Source organism: Hylobates moloch, unplaced genomic scaffold (assembly GCF_009828535.3).
Source record: "Hylobates moloch isolate HMO894 unplaced genomic scaffold, HMol_V3 SCAFFOLD_15, whole genome shotgun sequence".
NCBI lineage: Eukaryota > Metazoa > Chordata > Mammalia > Primates > Hylobatidae > Hylobates > Hylobates moloch.
In genome coordinates this window covers 55,092,270-55,101,857 of record NW_026652290.1, presented here as the reverse complement: position 1 = coordinate 55,101,857, position 9,588 = coordinate 55,092,270, and the positions used below count along the sequence as shown (strand labels likewise).

The window sequence follows — 9,588 nt, the reverse complement described above, 5'->3', positions numbered from 1 at the left end:
ATATTCTACAAGGAGTGACATCTGAGGTCAGCCGACTAATCTGTGTTCTTCCTAGAAATGAGATGGATTAGAGTATTTCTGCTGAGCTGATGTGGCAGGTGAAACAAAGAAATATTTACCTGAGGTATGGTGAACCCTTCTGGGAAAGAATTCATCCTGGGGAAGAATTCCTCTCTTGAGGAAAGAGTCAATTCATATGTTTGATCCAAGGTCAAGGAGCCCAGATACTCAGACTGTCTTCTGGACCAGCCCCCATGAACTCTGCCTCAGGCTCAGGGAGAGTGTTTGAAATAAAGGTGACACACAAAAGAAGGAAGTTGTTTCATTAAAACATCTAAGACTGTGTGAGCCCTGAGCCCAGGGTCCTGCTGCTTTCTAGCCAGTGAAAGGAGAGGGGCATGCTGTACCCCAGTGGGACCTGTGGAGCACAGTTAACTACTGATTGGATGTCAGGGTCTGAAGCAGGTTGCACCAGCCCGTATCTGGACAGGCGAAGTAGGAAGACATTACACCATAGGTGCCTTGGCCTTGTTAAATAAAATTATGGGAGGGCATTGTTTTGGACTGAGCTCCTGCACTAGGCCCCAACAGACCAGACCAAACTAAAATGGAGTCACTCATGCTAAATGCCACGTAATCAAACTGAAACTTATAGGAGGCAGATAGACCTCAAAACAGACCTGTTTCTTTTTTTCTCCTGAAAACAGGAGATTCCAGCATAAGGAAGTCCTCCTATGCTGTAACTCTTACAAAAAAGTAAACTGATGTTACCCAATCAGGTTTCTTTCTATTGTTCTGTTTCTTTGTTCCCACCTTACAAAACCCACTGTTCTGCCTGGCACAGTGGCTCACGCCTGTACTCCCAACACTTTGGGAGGCTGAGGCAGGTGGATCACGAGGTCAGGAGATCGAGACTATCCTGGTTAACATGGTGAAACCCCGTCTCTACTAAAAATACAAAAAATTAGCCAGGCATGGTGGCGGGTGCCTGTAGTCCCAGCTACTCAGGAGGCTGAGGCAAGAGAATGGCGTGAACCCGGGAGGCAGAGCTTGCAGTGAGCCGAGATCTCGCCGCTGTACTCCATCCAGCCTGGGTGACAGAGCGAGACTCCATCTCAAAAAAACAAAACAAAACCAAACCCACTGTTCTACTATTTCCCAGTGAAATTTGAGACCAAATAACTCCATGTATGATGGTGACAGAATGATATCAATGCCTAAAGTTTTGGTTAATCTCTCAAATTGAGAGGTTGCTCAAAAGGGGGAAATTGTTATGTTTGGCCTAAAGCTGCCCCCTTGCATATTTTAAGTTAGGTTTCTCTAGACACAGTGCGCTGTAACCCAACTTGATTTGTTAACAGACTCTTCCAACAAGCAGTCTCAGCCAGTCACAGGAGCCAAACTTCAGTCAACCACAGGCAGTCAAATATTCAAACCAGGTCAAATAAGGTAAATCCCCAGCTGTCACCAATTGAGCTGTTTCTGTACCTCACTTTTATTTTCTATAGATTACTTTCCTTTTTCTGTCCATAAATCTTATCTAATCATGTGACAGTCCTGGAGTCGCTCTGAATCTATTCTGGTTCTGGGGGCTGCCTGATTTGTGAATCATTCTTTGCTCAATTAAGCTCTGTTAAATTTAATTTGTCTAAAATTTTTCTAGTAACAGCCTTCTGGGGCTGATTTGGTCGCAGACAGCAGAGCAGTTGAAGAAGCAAATGAGTAAATGGTAGCAGAATAGAATCTGTTCCAAACACACATGATCCCAGGAATGGATGGAGAGAGATGTCAGTCATGGGACTTTCCACAGAGAAGGTGGGAGCAGAGACACAGCCACATTGTACTGTGAGGTTGGTGAAGGTCTCAAAAAAGAATTAAGCAAATGCCAACAAAGATAATACCTTCCATTTATCACTCGAATTACATACAGCCCCTTCTGCATTGCCTTTGGTTTGTTGATTGAGAGGGGAAAATATCTTCTTTCTTAAATAATCCAGAACAAAACTTTTATTTATTTAAGACACAGTCTTGCTCTGTCTTCCAGGCTGGAGTGCAGTGGTGTGATCATGGTATACTACAGCTTCAAACTCCTGGGCTCAAGTGATCCTTCTACCTCAGTCTCCTGAGTAGCTGGGACTAGAGGTACACACCACAGTGCTCGGTTGTTTTTTTTTTTATCTTTATCTTTGTAGAGACGGGGGTCTCACTATGTTGTACAGGTGACTCTCAGAACTCCTCAAGTGATCTTCCTGCATCAGCCTCCCAAAGTGCTGGGATTACAGGCGTGAGCCACCACGCCTGGCGCTCTTCTACTATTTTTTACCTAATGATTACCCCAAAAACCAACAAAACCTTGATTTCCTTCATCAAACTGTACTTCTCCCCTTTTACCTCCAAAGCCAGGTGTTCTTAGATCTGAGATCTAAGAGAATACCTGGGAACACCTGGTCACTTGGGTTTGTAGCTATGTATATGTATATCTAGCTGGAGGGCTACTTCTTCTGGCTATGAAGGGTGTGCCCTGTTTAACTCTACAGGCCACAGTAAAACAGGATGCAATGTGAATTGTTCCCTGGAGTTACCCAGCATGGTAACAGGGTATGGAATGGGACTTTCCTGCTGTCTTGGAGTTTTGGCTTAAGCCTCCAAGTCAAGGACATTGGGTGATATCAAAGGCCTCTAACATTTTTAAGTGGTTAGGCTTCCTGAAAGATGTTTAAAAAAAAATGGTGACACCTCCACCCAACCTATCCAGGTTACGTAAGACAAGCCAACTGAGAATCATCCTTAAAGGCCCTAGGGTGCCTATGATTAGAGGAGTGTGAAGTCTCACTCCCTGACTGCGGGCTTCCTGACCTGCAGAAACTTTTGGGTCAGTCTCCCCAATTACTCGGGTAAAATATGGTAAGATGGTCCTTGGAGTATCCTCAGGAGTTTGGGGATGAATTCCAGAGATGAGAGGTGGGTCCACGTAGCCCACAAGTGGCACAGCAAAGAGAGAAGGGACAGGAGACAGGCTTGCACCCTCATATTTGGTGGGATAAGGATGCCAAAACTTTCCATGGGCCAAGTGGGCACTGCAGAAGCAAGCCAGGGTGAGGCTTCCTGGAGGGACTCTGCTAATGAGGGGCGCTAGCAGGGAAGGGGACCCCAGCTTGCTGAGTAAAATGTAGTTATCAGGGGCAGGAGGTAAGAGGAGCAGGTTGTAAGAATTAGAGCAGGAATCAAACCAGCTTTCTGTAAAGGGCCATAGGGTAGATATTTTTGTCTTTGCGGACCACATGGTCTCTGTTGCAACTACTCCACCCTGTCCTTGGATAGCAAAAGCAGCCATAGGCAATACATAAATGAAAGAGTGTGGCTGTGTTTCAATACAGAAAGTCTTGAGTTCCACTTCCTGTGAGGAGGAATATAATCTAATAATAGATTAATTGAAATTCTGTGTGATTTGTTTTTTCTTCCCCATTTATCCTGTTTATTCATTTTTTATATCAGTATGGGCTCATGGATGTTTATCCTATGTGTTATAATCTAATAATATAGTGTTTATTTTATTGCTCAGTTTGTTCTAGCTTTGACCATGGGAGTTCTTTCAGGTTGGCTCGTGTTCCTGTGACTTTTTTTTTTTTTTTTTTGTGGTAGAGATGGGGTCTCACTGTGTTGCCCAGGCTGGTCTCGAACGCCTAGCCTCAAATGATTCTCCTGTCTTGGCCTCCTCTATGCTGGGATTACAGAAGTGAGCCACCATGCCTGGCCAATATATATATTGGCTGGAATGCAGTGGCACGATCTTGGCTCACTGCAACCTTTGCCTCCTGGGTTCAAGCGATTCTCCTGCCTCAGCCTCCCGAGAAGCTGGAATCACAGGTGCCCGCCACCATGCCTGGCTATTTTGTATTTTTAGTAGAGACAGGGTTTCACCATATTGGCCAGGCTGGTCTCGAACTCCTGACCTCAAGAGATCCACCCACCTCAGCCTACCAAAGTGCTGGGATTACAGGCATGAGCCACCACACCTGGCCCCCATTTTTTTTTTAAAGCCCTTTTTAACCTTCTGACACTACACTACAAGATGCTCCTGGTTCATCTTGTGTATTTCCTGCTCCAGCCCTAGAATCAGCCATTTTTCCATGGAGCCCTGGCTCTTTTCGTTAGAGAATGGTATTTAAAAACCACGCCTGAGTGCTAGGTGTGCTTGTGGTCCATTTACTTTTCACTCTCTTATTCCTTCATCTGTTCCTTCTCTACAGATAGTTTCTCCTCTGCTGCTGAGCTTAGCTGCTTGAGCATTCAAATATGCCCAAATGCTTCTCCCATTAATTCTTCATCCATGTCCACACCTGGGCTGCATTCTGAAGGGAATATGTCTCTTTTTGGGCCCCTAGGCTAAGCTCATATAACAGCAGGTTGAGGGACTACTTGGTCTCCTTCCATGTAAACTGACATGCTAAGCTAAGCCCTCTAGATCTTACTACTCGAATACAAGAAAAGAGGAACTCAAGGAAAAATACATAAGAGGGGAGGGGGAAAGAACTTTGACTTGAATCTAGAGAAGCAGATCTAAACCATCTGCTCATGGCTTTCCCCTGGGGTCTTACCCTGGTTCCTCCTACTTGGGCGTTAAGGGGTGATATAAGGGCACCTCCTTGGTCTATTGCCAACCAGCCTCAGGGGCAACAGTGAGACACAAAGAAGTGAATGCAGAGTCCACCTGTAGGAGCTTGTGCTTGCAACTCCTGTGTTCCCTACATGGAAGGCAGGGCACACCTTAGCAGAAGGCTCAGGGACAGTCTGAAAAGGGCTTCCCCCAGAGCAACTGCGGAGGCACAGATAAAAAAGACTGTGCTTTTGCTTAATGTTAACTTGAAATAGGAAAAACATAAGAACTTCACATTGTAGAATTTGGTGGGGTGTATATTTAGGTCTTAAATTTTCAGAAGTAGGCAACTTTGGCTTCACTCATGCATATAATGCCAGAACTCTGGATTCCTGGGTCTTCTTCAAACATCACCTCTGCAAACTCAGCAGAGGTGTAACCAGTTCTCCCTGAATCATAACAAAGTCAAGCTCATTAAAGTTCAGGCAAATAGCACTCTGTATTATTTTCTGAAATTTGGAGAGGAAATAGGCAGGCAGATTCTCCTCCACAGTATGGATTTTAAAAATAATTCTTAGGTATATTTTTTCCTGAGACTTCTCTCTTTGTTAATGCTGGTCTCTCTTCAGGAATATAAAAGTATACTACTAGGCTTCATACTAAGTGAAAGATACCTATGGATCCCTTCAATCCTAGAGAGATCTGATTTAAGAAATTGCGCAAAGCATAAATCATTTAATTAGGTCCATTTTTAATAAAGGATATAGGAGTTTACAACTCAAAACAATTCATAAAACCTATCAGATACATATGATAAATCACACCGAGAGTGCAATAACATAAATCCAATGGTCTGCAAATAAGAGGTATTGCAAAAATTGTTAAGATTGACTTTCATGTTTTCCCCCCTCCTTTCTCTTGTTCACAGCCCGAGATTATGTGTACATTGTTTTCTGAGGCCTGATGACCTCAATACTCCTTCTGGCTGGGGAGACCTCCTCATTCAGTCCATTCCAAATAGTCAGCAGAGGGAGTTCACCTCTTCTCCATGGAATGAGCGTGGTCCTTGTCCTTTATTATTTGGTTTCTATCTCCTAACAAATGACATTAAATGTTCCCTCATTCAAAACATCTTGTGGGCCTTGTAGTGTTCTGGTCACTGCTACCCTCTCAATGCCACACATGAGCCCTCAGGGTGAGCCCTACAGAGTTTCATCCTTGTGGATAAGAAGATGTGTACTTGGGAACAAGGCTAAAGCCATGGCTGATTTCCCCAACCTTTTATCGAGAAGAACTCCAGTTGTAACTTTGAGAGTTTTTGGCAAAAGGAACCACATTTACTCATGCCAAATACCTATGGTCACTTCTCAGTACTCTTTGGATACCTTTATTAGGAGAGCTTGAATTAACACCATGGAAGAAAGCATGAAGATGAATGAGCACACACACACAGACACACACACCCCATTCACACTCAAATAGGAATCTCTGGTAGACTCAAAGAATACAGCTGATTTGCCATTTCAGAGTGAAAAGGCTGCACTGTCTCACCCTGCCCCCAAAGTCTAACCTATCCTATTTTAACTGGTATTGGTAAAAACTATTTTTGCAATTCCTTGCCAAAAGGAATCAAACAGATCCCTTTAACATGTACATATAGTTCCATTATAATGCAATGCGGGTAACACTAACTTGATTTCAAGAACATTGTCAAAACTGGGGTACACATCCTTCTATTAGAAATGGCTGGGAGACAGCTGAGAATAAATTTATGGAATTACAAATTATGGGAATACTGGACTAAGTCAAGAATGGTTAACATGTAGCCATTTTTTACCAGCTATTCTAGAGTCCCTTCACACATAAACTTGACCCTGCATTCCAGGAAAGGTACCTCTGGGTTGTCACTACAGAGTAAGGCTGGGGTCCTGCCAACCTTCTTTCATCCTTTCTTCTAGTTCATAATAGGGAAGGTAAGCCATTTCATTCATTCATGTTTTGTTTGTTTTGTTTTTTTGAGACAGGGTCTGGCTCTATTGCCTGGGCTGGAGTGCAGTGACACGATCTTGGCTTAGTGCAACCTCTGCCTCCCGTGCTCAAGCCATCCTCCCACCTAAGCCTCCCAAGTAGCTGGGACTACAGGTGTGCACCACCATGCCTGGCTAATTTTTGTATTTTTTTGTAGAGACAAGGTTTTGTCATGTTGCCCAGGCTGGTCTTGAACTCATGAGCTCAAGCCATCTGCCCACCTCAGCCTCCCAGAGTGCTGGGATTACAAGTGTGAGCCACCACACTGTGCCCATTTCATTCTTATTTGGTGAGATTGTCACAGACTTGGCTGAAACTTAACAAGAAACTGTTTACAGCAACAAAGGAAGCAATTAAAGTTAACATGATCATTCAACTGTGCCATTCATCATGCACTTATTGACATGCTCAAAATAGGGGAATGTTAAGTAAGGAAATGAAGTGGGAACAGGAACAAGGGAGCTAAGCCAGGAGGACTTCCATGGACTTGAACAAAAACAATTCCCAACCACATACTACTTTTTCTTTTCAAGCATTTTGAAACTCTTCTTTTCCTTTAGTGATGTTTTCAGTAACAAACTTGCAAGTGTTCTTGGTGGTTAAAAAACAAAACAAAACTACAAGTATCAGCTGAGAAAGACAAAGAAAAAACTAAGAATTTAAATTAGATAATTCCATTTAAAGTTTCCAATTCCTCCTTTAGGTGGAGTTGGAACATTAGAACTCAGGGGTGGTCTGGACATTAACAAGGTACTCCTGCCTCCTCAGAAGCTACAGTCTTTTCTGCAGCTCTCTTATGTACCTCTCATCAAAATAATTTCAGTCCCATATTTCTCGGATAAAACCACATCTGTGTTTTTATCCAGCAACCATTTCACAGTTAACTGGTACGTGTTCTCCAATTTCAGTTCCAAGCATACAACACAGAATCACACTTTTCTTTATTTGAGGGACCCAAGTGTATTCTTCCTGCTAGAGAATGGAGTAGCATCCTTCTCTAATTTCCTATAATAAAATTTCCTATGTGATATACTGCATATATATTATATCTGATATATGTTTTGATTATTTTTCTTTATGGAAGCAAATACAGAATTTCCATTGTCAGATCACTCTGATGATTACAATCTGCTACTTTCATTATGCATCAGTGAAACGTCCACCAAGTAGTTGAAAACACTGATGTACATGTATTCTAAAACTTACTAAATAAATAATGGGCCAGTAAGATACCAGTATCTTTCTAGAACGCTTAGAAAGAGATCTTAGTTGCCAGAGAAAACTCGGATACAACATGGGCCAGTAAACACACACACTCTAGTCTACAGATATGAGACTTTTCAACTCAATAATAAGTGGGCCGAAAACAATACAGGGTGTATGACCTAGACTCCCTGGGTGCTGCTCAGCAGCTGCTTCAGCATCAAATTGTGTTCATCCCATTTTCTAATCTAACCAAGCACTTGGAACTAAAGGGCTGTATGTGAGCCCAAGAAACTGATATATTAAATATTTTTCACCACATATGACATCATTCACTCAATACTGCCTGTTAGTCAATTACTGTGGATTCTTTCAGGGTTCATCAATGCATGTGTGGCTCAATGGTTTATGAATAAATATATTCTGGCTCAATGCTTTCCACTGAAATGAAAGGTCACAAGTTCTATGTTCCCTATCGAATGTGTAAAGCAAAAACACAACAAACGAAAACAAGAAAGTAGAGTCATTTGTTGATTATATACAGTCATGTGCTGCATAAAAACGATTCCATCAATGATGGACCACATATACCATGATGGTCCCATAAGATTATACCATATTTTTACTGTACCTTTTCTATGTCTAAAATGTTTGGATACAGAAATACTTACCATTCTGTTAAAACTGCCTACAGTATTCAGTACAGTAACATGCTGTACAGGTTTGTAGCCCAGGAGCAACAGGCTGACCATATAGCCTAGGTAGGTAGTAGGCCGTGCCATCTAGGTTTGTGTTAAGTACACTCTGTGATGTTCACACAATGACAAAATCACCTAAGGATGCATTTCTCTGAATGTTCCCCTTATCATTAAATGGGGCATGACTATTTTTTTTCTCTTTAAGGAAATAAGACCCTACTGTAATACAAGTCGGCAGAATCTAACTGTTACTAATAATTAATGTAATCCACAAGTCAAAGTTTTTTCATGCATCATCAAAAAAAAAATAATAATTTGCATGTGTTTGCATCCGTTTCTGTATTCAAAGAAGGTATGTAGAGTCTCCACCCATCATGTCTCCAGTGACAATTTTTTTTTTTTTTTTGAGACGGAGTTTTGCTCTTCTGGCCCAGGCTGGAGTGCAATGACACAATCTTGGCTCACTGCAAAGTCTGCCTCCCTGGGTCAAGCAATTCTGCCTCAGCCTCCCTAGTAACTGGGACTACAGGTGCATGCCATCACGCCCAGCTACTTTTTGTATTTTTAGTAGAGACAGGGTTTCACCATGTTGGCCAGGCTGGTCTCAAACTCCTAACCTCAAGTGATCCACCCACCTCGGCCTCCCAAAGTGCTGGGATTACAAGCGTGAGCCACAGCGCCTGGCCTCCAGTGAAAAATTTAAAAAGGATACAAGCTCATGCTTGACGAAGTATTCAACTATGTAGTAAAATCACCATGATTTTATTCTGATTTGCACCTTGAGAATTAAAATAGTCACTTGATTAGAAGGGAATTATCAAATAACCAAAGGAAAAACATTTTGCTAGGCTGTTACAGAGATAATCCTGAATATTTGGGAAGGGGAATTAGAATGATCTCTTACTTTAAGAATTTCTGGGCCAGGTGCGGTGGCTCACGCCTGTAATCCCAGCACTTTGGAAAGCCAAGGTGGGCGGATCACAAGGTCAAGAGTTCAAGACCAACCTGGCCAACATGGTGAAACCCCATCTCTACTAAGAATACAAAAATTAGCCAGGCATG

At 42.5% G+C, this 9,588-nt stretch overlaps 1 long non-coding RNA gene across 1 annotated transcript; it reads left to right on the top strand.

Annotated features, from left to right (window-relative positions):
* LOC131381326 (uncharacterized) lies at positions 1–1,770 on the top strand. Its single transcript, XR_009210000.1, has 3 exons — positions 1–124; positions 1,362–1,449; positions 1,670–1,770. It is a non-coding gene; the product is annotated as an uncharacterized LOC131381326 (long non-coding RNA).
* Positions 1,771–9,588: the final 7,818 nt, after the last annotated feature.